This window comes from Lepidochelys olivacea (genome assembly GCF_965140295.1).
Source record: "Lepidochelys olivacea isolate rLepOli2 genome assembly, chromosome: 2".
In the NCBI taxonomy this organism is placed as follows: Eukaryota; Metazoa; Chordata; order Testudines; family Cheloniidae; genus Lepidochelys; species Lepidochelys olivacea.
The window spans coordinates 259,847,769-259,865,568 of NC_140412.1; the positions used below are offsets into that span (position 1 = coordinate 259,847,769).

At 47.2% G+C, this 17,800-nt stretch overlaps 1 long non-coding RNA gene across 1 annotated transcript in view; it reads left to right on the forward strand.

Annotated features, from left to right (window-relative positions):
• The first annotated feature begins 1,434 nt into the window (after nucleotides 1-1,434).
• Nucleotides 1,435-17,800, forward strand: part of LOC311515259 — a 55,397-nt gene continuing 39,031 nt past the window's right edge. The window contains exons 1-2 of the long non-coding RNA XR_014710091.1: nucleotides 1,435-1,551; nucleotides 11,095-11,210. This is a non-coding gene — a long non-coding RNA (uncharacterized lncRNA). The remainder of the gene's footprint in view (nucleotides 1,552-11,094; nucleotides 11,211-17,800) is intronic.

A 17,800-nucleotide genomic window follows, 5' to 3' on the forward strand; every position in this document is an offset into this window, starting at 1 on the left:
AGAGGCAGGTCCCACTCACAGACGTTGGCAAGAAAAGGTTGTTGGAGGCATGTGCACACACACACATAAGGGCTAATGAGAGGAACTTGTGCCAAGATGGCGGCAAGACACTGCATAGACATAACAAGGAACAGGCAGGTGCATCTTAATGACAGGGTCAAAAGGACAACATGATGGATAGATTCGTTTGACCTATGATGAATAATCTGTCCTGCAACGGTATAAAAGTAGGTCCCGGAGCGCACATCTTTGTCCAGCCTAGGGGGCAGTGGAGTGTCCCGCCACTGACTGAGCTGTGTCCGTTGCCAGGGAGCACAAATTTGTAGTATGCCCTGTGGAGTCTGTACGGCACTATTACCGTGCTTCGTCTGACAATAATCCTGGCTTGGGTTCCTCCGTACCTTACTAGAGTCTGTGGTTTTGGGAGGGTTCTCTGGGGGGTCTGCTGTGTTAGCTACCTGCGCAGAACTGGGGCAGCACACAGTGGGAACACGCACGCAGCTGACTGTTGTTATTATTGAACAAGAGCGGAGCACCACACCGGTAGCTACCGACAACACTGGCCAACTGCTATCATCTTCTGCCCTTTGGTCTGTGTGTCTCCCCTTCATTCTCTTCTCCCATTCAGATAGTTTCTTACGCTGTGTTTCGATCTCTCACTCTTTGTTTTAAGGAGCTGTGTCCAAGAGTTCATTCGCAGATATTCAGACCACAAGGCACCGTTGGAGATCATTTCGAATGACCTTTTTGTCTAACACAAGCCAGAGAATTTCAGCCAGTGGTCTCAGTAACTTCTGAAGGATCCTGCCCCTGGTGGTATGCACGTGCTCGGGAGATGCCATCTGAAAGGGATGCTGCATCAAAAGGTGCAGAGTCTCTCAAGGGAAGCTATTATCATGAGACGATTCTGTGCCCCATGGTGCAAACCCCTCAAAGGCCATTGCAATTTGATCCCGTGCCTCATGAGACCCAGTTCTGCACAAAATTATTACAAATGGGTCCTGTGGATTTAGCTTCCTTGAGCCAATTGCTTTACTGACAGTGGCCTGGACAGCCAGCTCCTTGTCCAGATGCAATTTTCCCCGAGCTGTTGTGAAAAGAGAAAATGAGTGTTGATCCCACAGCACGAATCACAGAAAACAGACCCCCTCAAGGTGCCTCATCTTCCCTTAAAAACATGCCTCAGTCTGACAGAGATGCACCGTTCTTGCACATTCCAGTTCAAAGCATCACTTGTGCCCTGTACACAGAGTCAGCCCATTTTCAGCTCAGTTAAGCAGCGATTTAGCAGACAGAACACTGCCCACGTCCAGGTAGCATTCACCGCTGGTCTCATTTGTCTTAAGGGTGGTTCATGTACCAAATACCTCATAATACTGGTGATATTCTCAGCACTTTTCCATTGTTTCTGTATATTATTCATATAAGACCCTGCCCTCTTACAGAATCTCCAACACCATCTCAGAGAGATGGGGCGTCATGCTGATATTGAAGGCAGACCAAAAGGAAAGGCTGGTGTTCCTAAAACCCTCCATTGTGTGATAGAGAAAGGTCAGTGAAATAATCTCATTGTAACCCTTCTGCCCGTCAGAGTTGGCAGCAACAAGGGCCGGGTTCAATATCTAGGGGTTCCATTCCAATAACACAATGCAAACCGGCTCGAGCCCCCACCCAGTGACCTGGGACAAATATATACCACCCCCGCTGGGCGCCTCCAAGAGGCAATACTTCCCCTCTCGCAAGCACATAGTCTGAGTGTAGCAAAAGTCTTTTAATAACAGAGAGAAACAATGTGGCATTATGTTGGGGAAACACCACCAACAGGATTCATAACACAACCCATGAGCAAAAACAACCCCACCCCAGGCAAATTGGGGCATGCCCTTTTCCCTTTGGTTCTTGAGTCCAGCAACCCCAAATCACCCAAAGTCCCAAAAGTCCAATGCCCCAAAAGTCTCTGTCCCTGGTCAGGGCAGCCCCAGAGTTCGAAAGTTTATCGGCGGAGCTTTACCTCCCAACCTGGGTGGAAATGGGACGGGGGTAAGAGGCACCTTACGTGATCTGAAGCTGACCGCCCCATAGCGGCGCTCCGCTCCGCCAGCCGCCCCACAAACTCCTTCGCTCAGCTGCGCTCCGCTCCGCTCCGCCAGCCGCCCCACGAACTCCTTCGCTCAGCTGCGCTCCGCTCCGCCAGCCGCCCCACGAACTCCTTCGCTCAGCTCCACGGCCCACAAGCAGCTCCTGCCATCCATACACTGCTCCGCGTCGAACTGCTTCACCAGCCGTCCCGCAAACTGCTCCACAATATATCTTCAGGCTCCCCCACTACTTAACACAACACTCAGTGATTTCAGCTCTTAGGTGAATTCAGCTTATAGTAGGGGAGCCCCAGTGCTGGTGCACTGTCAGCCCAAAGTGAGCTCAGCAGCCTATAACTAGACTTCTAATGAAATCAAAATTAGCTCTGATATTCCACAGTGGAGAGAGGAGGAAGTGCAATCAGCATGTAAGGCCCTCACCAAGGGGCCCATGCCACCAAGTATTAATACTTGTCCCCAGCCTCTCTCCCTTCACACAGTTTTGGAACCCATGACCCTTGCCTAGCGAGTGCTACTTAGTTGATGGTGAATCCCTCCATCATAACAAAAGGCCACGTACAGTTCCAAGCACAGTTCCCATAATCAGGGTAATAACAATTTATTCTTCCTGTCCCAATAACAGAGACACTGGGGATCCCACAGCAGCCAAAGTGACCATTTGGGCAGCTATGGTCTCATTCTAGGCGTGGTGGGTGTGCCTATGCAAATGAGATCGGCCCCTGAAGTTCTTTTCCACAACTTGCCACACCTCACCACCAGATGTCAGGGTGGAGCTCATCCTGACACTGCTTACATCCTCCCCCCAGCCGAGACTTTGTCGTCCCGACAAATCACACTCCCTTTATACCAACTCATTGGTTTCCTCCAAAGGGCCTCAGGAAGCCCACTTTAGCTTCCACAAGCCTGTGTGCTAAATGTATTGGCTCCTCACTAGTCACCCCAGGTGCATCATAAGTTAACCGTTTCACTGGTCTTATCACCCTGTCTCGTCTATTGAGAATCTCTGTTGCCGAAGTAAGGGGAACATCCTCTTGAGTGACGGATGGAGAGGCTTCCCTGGAGGGTCCCTCGGCTACTGGCGTGGGCCCCTGCACTCCTAGTTCTAACGCTGGAGGGTCCAAGGTGCCCAGGACATCCTCTACCTGTCTGTCCCCATTGTCCAATAACCTGTGTTTGTCATCACAGGGGGGTCTCATCAGCAGCACCGGGGTATCAGAAAGGGGCCTAAATAGTTCCGCCAATGGGTTTAGGGCGGAAGAGGGAAAACTCTCGTTTGGTTCAGCTGATCGAGACTGAAATCTTGTCTCCATCCCAGGATACACCAGGGTTGTGTCTTCCTCCTCAGACTCACTCTCAGATGTGCAGAATAGGGGTAAGTTAGCTGCAGGGGGCCCACTGTCTGTGTTGGATGGCGGCTTTGGTCTAGCACCTCTGTTCTGCCCGGCGGCCCTGCCGTGGCCCATCTCACAAGGGGTGCTTACCAATTCCCCCACAGGGAGCAAAAGGTTTCTATGCACCGTCTTTATTTGCCCTGGACCGTCTTCAGGTTTGATCTTGTAGACCGGCAGATCTCCCAGCTTTTCCATCACCAGGTAAGGTATTGCCTTCCATCTGTCAGCTATCTTGTGTTTGCCAGCAATACCCAAATTTCGCAGCAGGACTCTGTCCCCCGGCTGGAGCTCCTGCGAACGCACTCTAGCATCATATCGATGTTTGTTGCGGTCTGCGTTCTTCCGAGCCGCAGCGGTAGCTAAGCGATAAGCATCCCGCAGCTTTTCTCTTAGTTGGGATACATATTGCTGATGAGTTTCATAGCTATCTCCATCCTCTGATACACCAAAGCACAAGTCTATGGGTAATCTTGGTTCTCGCCCAAACATCAAGAGATATGGGGTGACTCCCGTAGCATCGTTCTTTGTGGCATTGTAGGCATGCACCAGAAATGCGACATGCTGGCTCCAGGTTGCCTTCTGCTCTGGTCGCAAAGTTCCCAACATATCTAATAGGGTTCTATTGAACCTCTCTGGCTGAGGATCACCTTGGGGGTGATAAGGCGTTGTCCTAGACTTTTTAATTCCTGCTATCTTCAGCACCTCCTTCAGAAGGTGACTCTCAAAATCCCGCCCCTGATCAGAGTGTATCCGAGCCGGGAATCCATAGACTGAGAAATATTTGTCCCACAATACTCGAGCAACGGTGGTGGCCCTCTGATCACGTGTGGGATATGCTTGTGCATACCGTGTAAAATGGTCAGTCACTACTAGAATGTTTCCAACATTCCTCTTGTCTACCTCTACAGACAAGAAATCAATGCATACCAACTCCAAAGGTTTGTTGCTGGTGATGTTCTTGAGATATGCAGCCCTCGTGGGCAGAGTTTTCCTTTGAACACATCGAGCGCAAGTCTCACATTTCCTGCGAACATCTTCAGCCATTCGGGGCCAATAGAACCTACTACGAATAAGTTCCAGGGTCCTCTCCATCCCTAAATGCCCAAAGTCATCATGCAGGGCCCTCATGGCCAGGGCTCTGTACTTTTTTGGCAGTACTAGTTGTGCTCGTTGTTTTTGTAAAGGGTCAGTGGTCATTCGGTGTAGCACTCCCTGAATCAGTTTTAGTTTGGTCCATTCTCTCAATAGTAGTTTACCCTCCGGGTTAGGTGGGACAACCGCAGCTGGGCTTCGCCCCTCCCTTTTGGCAAGTAGTGTATCACGAATGTCAATATCTTGCCGCTGGGCTTCTTGCCAGTCAGCCGCATTGAGCATGGGCAAAGGAGATTGGTCTAATGCAATATAGTTCACCGAAGCAGAAGGCATGCATTCAGGGGGCAGGCCCAAAGCTTCTGCAACAGATCCCTGAAAGTCTTCACGGGCCTCTGGCTCTCGGCGACTCACACTGCAAATAGCTCTCACTCCATCTGTGGGTATCACAGCAACTTCTGGAGCCTGCGGACGCCTGGACAATGCATCTGCATCTACATTGCTTCTCCCTGATCGGTACTGAATGCTGAACTCATAGCTAGCCAAGGCGGCCACCCATCTCTGCCCTGTAGCATCCAGCTTAGCACTTGTTAACACATAAGTCAGTGGATTGTTGTCTGTCCACACCTGGAACTGAGCACCATACAAGTAGTCTTGAAATTTCTCAGTGATGGCCCATTTCAAGGCCAAAAACTCCAGCTTGTGGGTGGGATAGCGAGTTTCACTATCAGACAATCCTCGGCTGGCAAAGGCTACCGGTTTACATTTGCCTTCCACTTCCTGGTACAGGACTGCTCCCAGACCCTCCAAACTGGCATCAGTATGCAGGATAAATGGTTTGCTTGGGTCAGCAAAAACTAGGACTGGAGCATGAGTTAGGCAAGTAATGATTTCTCGAAAAGCCCTTTCACATCTCTCATCCCACCGTGGCCCAAATGGTGCAAAGGGGCCATTGTGTCTCTGCACAGGAGGCTTTGGGGACCTCCCCTTATTCTTGGACTTAGATTTGTTCTTGCTGGACTGATGTCCCCTGGTAAGATCATTCAGAGGCTTTACAATCGTAGCATAGTTTTTCACAAATCTGCGGTAGTAGCCACTAAATCCAAGGAAGGTCTTGAGTTCTCTGTAGTTACTTGGACGTGGCCATGTAGTGAGTGCTTCTATTTTATCAGGATCAGTACTCACACCTTCTTGGGACACAATGTGACCCACATACTTCACTGAGGTTCTGCAGAACTGGCATTTGTCAATTGAAAGCTTCAGACCATAATCCTCCAACCTATCAAGCACTTTAAGAAGTCTTTCTTCATGCTCCTCTAAGGTTCTTCCAAACACAATCAGGTCATCCAAATAAACTAACACTTGCAGTAAATTCATGTCTCCCACAACTTTCTCCATGAGACGTTGAAAGGTGGCAGGTGCTCCAGAAATCCCTTGGGGCATGCGTTCAAACTGATAAAACCCTAATGGGCAGATGAAGGCTGTCTTCTCCTTATCTTCTTCTCCCAGAGGGATCTGGTAGTATCCACTTCGGAGATCCAACACAGAGAACCACTGGCTTCCCAGCAAACAGTCTAAGGCGTCTTGCACTCGAGGCATAGTGTACTGGTCGACCACAGTACGGCTGTTTAGGGTGCGGTAGTCAATACACATCCGGATTTTCCCATTCTTTTTGCGGACTACCACAATGGGTGAGGCGTATGGGCTGCGGGACTCTGTAATGATGCCATTCGCAGCCAGCTCCTGAAGATGATGTCGCACATCTTCCATCTCAGAGAGAGCAATCTTCCTAGATCTCTCCCTGAAAGGTCGAGAGTCATGTAGTCTGATATTGTGCTCTACTCCTTTTGCACATCCCACATCCCACTCATGCAGTGAGAACACCTTGGATCTTTCACAAAGTTTCTTCCTCAGGCGATCTTTCCAGTCCTCGGACACTGGTGAATCTCCAAAGTCAAACTTTGCTGGGTCTATTGCCGAAACTGGAGTTTCATACTGGGGTTTTACAATCGACTCAGGCTCAAAGAGGTCTGCTATCTTTTGTCCTTGCTTCACAAAAATATCACGACTCGTTTCATTAGCAATCAGTATAGTCACCCTTTCCTGGGCTTCAGCAGGTAGGGTTATGACTCCACTGGGGACCAGCACTCCTTCAGGGAGCTCTCCTCCCATCGGCTGCTCTATCATTGCTAACGTCCCTTTACTGCCTTTCAGACAGGTACTCATGACAAGCACTTCTTGCTCCGTCCTTGCAGGCACTACTAAGGGGGTTGTGCCCGCGTACTTCAGTGCCCCAAGCGGTAGCTCAGATGTGTCCCTTTTAGTGCTCTCAATTTTCCTATAGGCTTCAGCACAAACCGTATGGATCATCAGGGTATTCAGGTACTGGTCCCCAGCCCGCCTTCTGCAGTAATCCGCGAGTACCTTGAAGAGACTGGAGTTGGTCCCTATCAGCACAGACACATCAGAAGTCCCTTTAGGGTCAGGGCATATTAAGGCAGCTGTGTCTACCTCTTCTCTTACCCCAGCAACCTCCTCTGGGAATTCCAGGTGCACTATGACATACCCTTGATAGGGGTATTCATCCATGCTGAGGCCACATAGGCCAAGGCCAGTCAGTGGCTGTATAGGCAGGTGCCTAAGCATCTGTTGGTAGAATGACTGAAATATAATAGTCACTTGAGATCCAGTGTCAAGCACTGCTTTACACTCCACCCCTTCGATCCTCACCATGACCTCTGCTCGAGGCCCTATCAGTCCTGCAGGGATCCCAGCTGGACAGTCTTTTCTGGGGGAATCTTCAAATCCTGCAGACCTGGGGGGTCCCCGTCCCCAGACCCTCTGGCAGCTACCGGATCTCTCCCAACTGATCCTCAGCTTTCCATACACTAAGGAGGGGTTTTCTTCATTACGGCACTTGGCAGCACTGTGTCCATCCTGACCACATCGGTAGCAGAAGAATTGACCTTTCCCCCTTCGCCTGGGGGGGATGGTGGCTCTAAGTGCGGGCTTCTCAATCGCCACAGTTTGAGGCTTCTTATTCCTAGAAGTCTTAACTCGGTCAACGGTACTTTGCAGCTCAGCTATCCGTTCCGTCAGGACCTGCATTTGTTGGGCAAGTTCCTCTCTGGTGCTCACCATCAGTACACTGGCCATTTGCAGTGGTGTTGTGCTGGCTGGCTCCGATGTTTGGACTTCCCAAAACTCACTGGCAGCCTGCCTTTCTTCCTCCTCTCGGACCTCTTTTATCAGCTGGGAGTAACTTGGGGGATGTTCCCGTCGTTCTCTTAGCCGGAGATGAAGTAGAATCGGGTTCTGATACTGAGTTCCTCTTACAATTTGAGCCAGTCTGGTCTGATCCATCTGCTCAGCAGTCACTGCTCCCCTCATGACAGCTCTCTGAAGCAGTCTCTCCAGTCTCTGTATGTAGGCTGAAGCCTTCTCGCCCTTTTGTTGTCGGGAATTAAGGAACTTACAGTAGCTGTCTTCAGGGCCCTCTACGCTCCCAAAGTTGTGTTCAAGGGCCTCTAGGCAGTCCTTCACACTGACCCCAGGGTCAATGAGCTTCAGGGTGCGAATCACATCTAATGCTGGGCCGCCAAGGCTCTCTATAAGGCATCAGTATGCAGGATAAATGGTTTGCTTGGGTCAGCAAAAACTAGGACTGGAGCATGAGTTAGGCAAGTAATGATTTCTCGAAAAGCCCTTTCACATCTCTCATCCCGGACGAGCCCCCAAAAATGTAACCCTTCTGCCCGTCAGAGTTGGCAGCAACAAGGGCCGGGTTCAATATCTAGGGGTTCCATTCCAATAACACAATGCAAACCGGCTCGAGCCCCCACCCAGTGACCTGGGACAAATATATACCACCCCCGCTGGGCGCCTCCAAGAGGCAATACTTCCCCTCTCGCAAGCACATAGTCTGAGTGTAGCAAAAGTCTTTTAATAACAGAGAGAAACAATGTGGCATTATGTTGGGGAAACACCACCAACAGGATTCATAACACAACCCATGAGCAAAAACAACCCCACCCCAGGCAAATTGGGGCATGCCCTTTTCCCTTTGGTTCTTGAGTCCAGCAACCCCAAATCACCCAAAGTCCCAAAAGTCCAATGCCCCAAAAGTCTCTGTCCCTGGTCAGGGCAGCCCCAGAGTTCGAAAGTTTATCGGCGGAGCTTTACCTCCCAACCTGGGTGGAAATGGGACGGGGGTAAGAGGCACCTTACGTGATCTGAAGCTGACCGCCCCATAGCGGCGCTCCGCTCCGCCAGCCGCCCCACAAACTCCTTCGCTCAGCTGCGCTCCGCTCCGCTCCGCCAGCCGCCCCACGAACTCCTTCGCTCAGCTGCGCTCCGCTCCGCCAGCCGCCCCACGAACTCCTTCGCTCAGCTCCACGGCCCACAAGCAGCTCCTGCCATCCATACACTGCTCCGCGTCGAACTGCTTCACCAGCCGTCCCGCAAACTGCTCCACAATATATCTTCAGGCTCCCCCACTACTTAACACAACACTCAGTGATTTCAGCTCTTAGGTGAATTCAGCTTATAGTAGGGGAGCCCCAGTGCTGGTGCACTGTCAGCCCAAAGTGAGCTCAGCAGCCTATAACTAGACTTCTAATGAAATCAAAATTAGCTCTGATATTCCACAGTGGAGAGAGGAGGAAGTGCAATCAGCATGTAAGGCCCTCACCAAGGGGCCCATGCCACCAAGTATTAATACTTGTCCCCAGCCTCTCTCCCTTCACACAGTTTTGGAACCCATGACCCTTGCCTAGCGAGTGCTACTTAGTTGATGGTGAATCCCTCCATCATAACAAAAGGCCACGTACAGTTCCAAGCACAGTTCCCATAATCAGGGTAATAACAATTTATTCTTCCTGTCCCAATAACAGAGACACTGGGGATCCCACAGCAGCCAAAGTGACCATTTGGGCAGCTATGGTCTCATTCTAGGCGTGGTGGGTGTGCCTATGCAAATGAGATCGGCCCCTGAAGTTCTTTTCCACAACTTGCCACACCTCACCACCAGATGTCAGGGTGGAGCTCATCCTGACACTGCTTACATCATTAAACAACAGCAACAGTGTTGAGCATCTGCAGGAGCAGCTGGAAACAAGGAAGAGAATCAATGCTATGTGGCGACTGACCTCTTCTCAGATCCACAGTGGGTGCCCCAGAGAGGGTAGCTGGGAAATATTAGGGTATTTGCAGGAGAGGTAGAAAATGAAACTGACTAGAAATAGACCTTGAAAGAGACAAATTGTATATACCAAGTGACATGTAATAAATCATAAATAAACAGTGTATATTGTGAACAAAATTAGACTGAAAACTTCTGTCAGGTTTAATAATTTAATATAGTGTTGGAAAATCAGCTACTGTAGGGAAAAGATACAAGCAACAGAAGCTTGCTCATTATTTAAAGAGTTTATATTAGAGTACATAACCACAGTGAAGAATGAAAGGGAAAACAGCTGTTATTATAAAGTCTATGGAGGCCACACCCTACTTGCAAATATCAGAATCATTCCATACTTTAATGCAGTCCCCTCAGTGAAACTGGGGGAAATGAGAAGAGAGGAAAGCTGTGATGAAGGCACTAGGCTGGGACTCAAGAGATCTGGGCTCAGTTCTGCACAAACCCCTTGTGTGACTGTGGGAATGTCACTTCAGCCCAGATCCTCAAAGATATTTAAGCTCCTAATGCCCATTCAAATCAATGGAAGTTAGGCACCTGAATCACTCCGGGGACCTGAGCCTTCATCTCATGTTTCAGTTCCCTAATCTGTAAAATGGAGCTAATCACTCTGTCCTACTGTGATACTGGGTCATGAAGCTACATCCATAAATATCTGGGAGATGCTCAGCTACTGTGGTGATGTGGACCATATAATTATAAAGAGGGGACCTGTAAATGCATGCCTCATTTTCACTGGGAGCCTTGTACTGAACTGAATTAAAGGCAGACTAAAAAGGTTTGGTAAAAATCAGTACCATCTCCTTTGCTCCATTTTAAATTTCACCATTCAGAGTCTGAGTGATGTTAAAAAGAGCTGCTGTTTTCAGTCTAGATTAACCCCTTTTTGCAGGGGATATTTTGTGTAGAGGTGGAAGGATTCTAAAGGAAAATGGCCTTTGATAGTGTAATAAAGTCTAACAGCATGGCTGCAAGGAAAAAGTCTTTTGGGCTAACGTCCATTGGAGCCAACGTGGGCCCTGATTCTGCAAAGCTCTTAAGTCCACGCTAAGCAGGTGTGTAAGTTGCACTGACTTTAATGCTTATGTGCTTTTCTGAATCAGGGATGGAAAGAAAGACTTTGACTAAAATTAAGTGTGACAAGTTAATTCTGGTGTCTGTGCATTTATCCATAATAATAATAACTATACATAGTAACTGTATTCTAGCCGTAGTTAGCAGCGACGCTAAACAACAGGAAATAATTAAAACCTATTTCTGCATATATCTACATCAGTAAAAAGTTTTATTTATGTATGCATTTATTTTGCTATTTCAGGAAATATTTTTCCTTCATGCCAATGAAATCTACTTGGTCTGGAAAGGGCCGGATGACTGTACTCATCTCACGGCAATGTTGGGTCTGACTTTGTAGTACAACAAAAGAGGCTACAGGTGAGCAGCTAAGACTGTAGGACACGTTGTATATGATATTGTATTATTTTCAAATTTGTATAATTAAAGACTGTCTCATAATGCATCCACACAAGGGAGCAAAATTAAGATATCGCATACAACTAACTTTTGTTCCACGGTGCTTAACTTTGCAACTTTAACATATTTGTTTGTCAAGGACCAGGATTATTTTATTACATTTAATTTGCTGCATAAAGGGATCAGTGTTCAGCCCTGAGTAAGTGGGTCGTTGGGCTACCCCAGGCGCAGGCCAGAGAGCTAATTTCAACCCTTTTTCAACTTACTCCATTCTGTGCACCTGGCCAGCTACTCGGCGCTGTGTATGAGGACAGGGTAAAATAGATCCAGATCCTGCTCCCTGCCGGCTTGCAGTCTTGGGGTGCTGTTCTCCTTGCTGCAGCCAGAGCATGTGTCCAGCTGGGAAGGTGCTTCCCAGCACAGGCAGACAGACACGGCTAGCTCTGCATGAGCTCGCATGCTAAAAATAGTAGTGTGGCTGCCATGGCACACGGGGCAGCTCAAGTTAGCCACTCTATTACAATCCTGCCCAACGCCCTGGGTACGTACTTGGGTGTCCAGACTGTGCCACTGCGGCTATTCTGCTACTTTTAGGCACTAGCTAGCGTGTATATGTCTACCCAAGCTGGGAACGACACCTCCCAGCTGCTGTGTAGAGCACCCAAAGAGGGGGAGCTTGGGGTCCTGCTCTCCCCCCTGCATCCTGAGTCACAATCAAAGAAGAGAAGAGCAAGAAAATAAGGCAGGACATTACTCCCCAGGTGTGACTTTGACAGCCTAGTCAAAGGTAAGCAGAGTGGTGGTGGAATACCTGAAGGACAATGGAAACTAGACTACAGCTGGCTCAGTGATAAATTCTCTATGTATCCCTGCGAGAGTTATAATACTCAAGACCCAAAAACATTACAGTGTGAAAGAAAAATTGCATATTTAACATAAGAACATCAGAATGGCCATACTGGGTCAGAACAAAGGTCTATCTAGCCCAGTATCCTGTCTGCCGACAGTGGCCAGTGCCAGGTGCCCCAGAGGGATTGAACCTAACAGGTAATGATTAAGTGATCTCTCTCCTGCCATCCATCTCCACCCTCTGAAAAACAGAGTCTAGGGACGCCATTCCTTATCCATCCTGGCTAATAGCCATTAATGGACTTAACCTGCATGAATTTATCTAGTTCTCTTTTAAACCCTGTTATAGCCCTAGCCTTCACAACCTCCTCAGGCAAGGAGTTCCACAGGTTGACTGTACGCCGTGTGAAGAAGAACTTCCTTTTATTTGTTTTAAACCTGCTGCCCATTAATTTAATTTGGTGGCCCCTAGTTCTTATATTGTGGGAACAAGTAAATAACTTTTCCTTATTCACTTTCTCCGCACCACTCATGATTTTATATACCTCAATCATATCCCCCTTTAGTCTCCTCTTTTCCAAGCTGAAGAGTCCTAGTCTCTTTAATCTCTCCTCATATGGGACCCGTTCCAAACCCCTAATCATTTTAGTTGCCCTTTTCTGAACCTTTTCTAATGCCAGTATATCTTTTTTGAGATGAGGGGACCACATCCGTACACAGTATTCAGGATGTGGGCGTACCATGGATTTATACAAGGTCAATAAGATATTCTCCATTTTATTCTCTATCCCTTTTTTAATGATTCCTAACATCCTGTTTGCTTTTTTGATTGTCGCTGCACACTGCATGGACGTCTTCAGAGAACTATCCACGATGACTCCAAGATCTCTTTCCTGATTAGTTGTAGCTAAATTAGCCCCCATCATATTGTATGTATAGTTAGGGTTATTTTTAACAATGTGCATTACTTTACATTTATCCACATTAAATTTCATTTGCCATTTTGTTGCCCAATCACTTAGTTTTGTGAGATCTTTCTGAAGTTCTTCAAAGTCTGCTTTGGTCTTAACTATCTTGAGCCGTTTAGTATCATCTGCAAATTTTGCCACCTCACTGTTTACCCCTTTCTCCAGATCATTTATGAATAAGTTGAATAAGATTGGTCCTAGGACTGACCCTTGGGGAGCACCACTAGTTACCCCTCTCCACCCCTCTCCATTCTGAAAATTTACCATTTATTCCTACCCTTTGTTCCCTGTCTTTTAACCAGTTCTCAATCCATAAAAGGATCTTCCTTCTTATCCCATGACAACTTAATTTACATAAGAGCCTTTGGTGAGGGACCTTGTGAAAGGCTTTCTGGAAATCTCAGTACACTATGTCCACTGGATCCCCCTTGTCCACATGTTTGTTGACCCCCCTCAAAGAACTCTAACAGATTAGTAAGACATGATCTCCCTTTACAGAAACCATGTCGACTTTTGCCCAACAATTTATGTTCTTCTATGTGTCTGACAATTTTATTCTTTACTATTGTTTCAACTAATTTGCCCAGTACTGATGTTAGACTTACCGGTCTGTAATTGCCAGGATCACCTCTAGAGCCTTTCATAAATATTGGCATTACATTAGCTATCTTCCAGTTACTGGATACAGTAACTGATTTAAAGTACAGGTTACAAACTGTAGTTAATAGTTCCACAATTTCACATTTGAGTTCTTTCAGAACTCTTGGGTGAATGCCATCTGGTCCCGGCATGTCTTTTTAACTCAGCATGTCTTTCTTAGCATAATTTACGAGTGGTAACAATTTTACAGGTGCTTTTAATTTAATCTTAATGGAAAAAGAGTAGGCATAGAAAACAAATAGCTGTAAAAACATCAGTGAGCTCAAAGAGAATAATCTGGTATTAGTTTTCATTGCTGACAATAATTTCTATGAGCATGGGACCTTGACCACTCCATTTTCTGGTGTCATTGCAATCCCTGTCCAGGAATGAGACTGCAGAGTGTGAAGCCCTTCTGTCTTATGTGAATAATATCAGTGAGATTGTCGGTGTTGATTCTTTCATGATCCTGTGTAATTTGTCTACTCATTCATATTCCCAACCTCCCCCCCCCCACTGCAGAATTGTGAAATGGATCACCAATGACCTAGTCTCATTTCTATTTTAAGCCTGTAGTAGTCCAGGTTTTCAAATGCACTTGCTTCTGCTTGCTCCATTGTGTTGACTCTGGCCTGCTCTACACTACTCAGTTAGGTCAATGTAAGGCAGCTTGTGTCAACCTAGTTATGTCAGTGTACACACTACAGCCTTGTCCTGCTGATGTAAGTGCCCTGCTACACCGACATAATATGCCTCCACAAGAGGATAGGGCTTATGTCGGTGAAGTTAGGGTGATGCAGTGTTTGGGTAGACAGGGCTTTCCTTACCTGGGCTGTTAGCTGTCTTGTCAATTTCAAATTGGAATTGACAAGTAATCAAGGTGCCTGGCTCCCAGCTGGGCTTTCTCAAGGCTCCATTCCAAGCTGGGCTGCCACCCAGGCTCCTGGCTTGTGCTACCACCCAAGCTCCCCACTGGGAGCCAAGCTGCACCAAGCCTTATGGCTGGGAGCCCAGCTGCACTCCTGGCTCTTGGCTCCCTGCTCCCTGTTGGGAGCATGGCAGCCAACCAGACTGTGCGTTGATCTCCCGTTTGGGAGCCTGGCTGCCCGCCCCCAGGGGTTATCGGTTCCCTGCCGGGAGCACGGCAGCTGACTGGACTCTGGGTGTAGATGTCCCTGCCAGGAGTCTGGCTGCCCCCCGCCCCCCAGGCTCTCAGCTGGAAGCGGGGAGGTGAGAACTCTGGGAAGCTTCCCTCACTCCCAGCAGGGGGCAAGAAGCCCCGGGCAGCTTCCCCCATCCCCGGGGAATGACATAAGGTTGTAGTATAGACATGTCCTTAGTCAGCACCAATGTGGAATAAGAAACAACTCCATAGAACATTTCCCGAGCCACAGTCTCTTTCTGGGCTATAGAAATCTTCATTAGGAAATGAAGGGAAGAAAATAAATAGGTCTGGCAGAATTCAATGTTTATATTTTTATAATTTTGACCAATAATATTGATGTTTATTTTAAGCATTTTTTATTTTTACTGATTTTCTCATTTGCACAAAACTATGGATTAAACATTTTTTCAAAGTTTATCAATCAAAATGTTCACAATTGTGGGACATTATGGGGACCAGTCAGACAATGGAGAGGGTCAGATACTTATTTAGTGACAGTAGACATGGAGATTTAAAAAGTTAAAGCTTTTTAAACCTTTAAAACACAAATTGCCATCATGGGATGTCAAAACACAGAAAGCAAACTGCCCTGACCAAGTCCCATATCAGCCATTCCATTATTTTGCCCAGGATTGATGTCAGCCTGACAGGCCTAAAATTACAGATCATGCCATTTCCCCCTTTTTTTTGGTTAATTTTTAATTGATTTTTATTTTAAAAAAGGTAAAAAGTACTAAAAGGTAAACAACACATAGCTTGTATATGTTTCCAAATACTACATGCTTCAGAACTCACCAGTAGAATTATACAATTGTGCTTTACAGCTCGCCAAAGTGGCGAGAACAGACAATACTGCATAGAAATACCATGATACGATGGGGCGACTGTAATAAAATAGGAAAGAGGTACATGGATAGGGAAAGGAGGGAAGGAGGGGACCCAGGGGGGCTGAGAGGGAAAACAAGGCAGGATTAGGTGGAGTGGAGGTCTGGCATTCTTTGAGCACTCTCAACTTTTTTCTATCCAAATGTATCTAGAAATGGGGTCCAAATTTCCGCAAATTCATGTGATTGATCTCTCTGGCGATAAGCTATTCTCCAGCTGCTAACTCACACGGGCCCAAATACCACTGCTCTAGTTGAAGTGTAAACCTGCTCTTCCAGTCTTTGTAAAATTTTGTGCTTGGTGATCACTGTAGTAGTCCTGGAGATCTAAAGCTTTTGTGGCAGAGCTAAACTCAGCTTAGCAGGTAACATCCTAGCAGATAACGACCCTTTTGAGTTATGAAGTTGTCATCAATAATATTTAGGAATTCCGAGGATGTTTTAGAACTGGAAGCACACAACCTCCAGCAAATGTTATTCACATTGAAGTCCCCCATGATCTTTCCCCCCGTAAACGTTATAGATAGGTGCTTAAGGAGCTAGTCATAGAATCATAGAATATCAGGGTTGGAAGGGACTTCAGGAAGTATCTAATTTAACCCCCTGCTCAAAACAGGACCAATCCTCAACTAAATCATCCCACTCAGGGCTTTGTCAAGCCCGACCTTAAAACCTCTAAGGAAGGAGATTCCACCACCTCCCTAGGTAACCCATTCCAGTGCTTCACCACCCTCCGAGTGAAAAAGTTTTTCCTAATATCCAATCATTTTGTTCCCTAGTGTGATTTGGTAGCACTCCATCTTTTCCTTTTGCTTTAGGACATTGATCCATAAGCATTCAAGATCATTTTCTTCTGTATTGTCAGTGTCTTAGAAATAGGAAATTTAGTTCCCTGTTTCGGTGAGTAGATTCACAGTTTCATAGAATCCAAGACCAGAAGGGGCCATTGTGATCATCTAGTCTGACCTCCTCTATGACACAGGGCATAGAACTTCCTCAAAATAATTCCTAGCACATATACTTTAGAACATAAAACATAAGAATGGCCATACTGGGTCAGACCAAAGGTCCGTCTCGCCCAGTATCCTGTCTTCCGACAGTGGCCAGGTGCCCCAGAGGGAATGAACAGAACAAGTAATCACCAAGTGATCCATCCCCTGTTGCCCATTCCCAGCTTCTGGCAAATAGAGAACAGGAACACCAGCCCTGCCCTCCTGTCTAATAGCCATTGATTTCTAAGAGGGCACTCAAAAATCATCCAATCTTGGTTTTAAAATTGTCAGTGATGTGGAATCAACCACGACCCTTGTTAAGTTGTTCCAATGGCTAATTACTCTCACTGTTAAAAATTCATGCCTTATTTCCAGTCTGAATTTGGCTAGCTTCAGCTTCCAGCCATTGGACCATGTTAGACATTTCTTTGCTAGATTGAAGAACTCATTATCAAATATTTGTTCCCCATTTAAGTACACATAGACTATAATCAAGCCACCCCTTAACATTCTCTTTGTTAAGCTAAATAACTAGAACTCCTTGAGTCTATCACTAAGGGCTAGGGCATGGCTACACTTGCAAATGTAAAGCGCTTTGAGTTAAACCAGCCTTTGTAGAGCGCAGCAGGGAAAGCGCTGCAGTCTGTCCACACTGACAGCTGCAAGCGCACTAGCGTGTCCACATTTGCCGCACTTGCAGCGGCATTGGGAGCAGTGCATTGTGGGCAGCTATCCCAAAGAGCACCTCTTCCCATTCAGGTGCTGTGGCTTGTGGGAAGGGTGCAGGGGTGGTGGTGGTGGTGCGGAGCATTCTGGGTCCTGTCCCAATGCCCCATGATGCATCGGTTCGCATCCCAGCAATCCCCTTGCTTCCATCCACAATTGGTGCCATCTTTCAATGTTTTTTGTACTGCGCGCTCTGTCTTCCCTTTCGCTCTGCGGGAATGGAGCCCGAACTGCTGAGGAGTATGCTGACGAGTCTCGCCAGCACATCACGTTTGGCAGGCGAGTTACTCCTTAAGATCCAAAGTGACAGTGAGGATTCCGACGATGA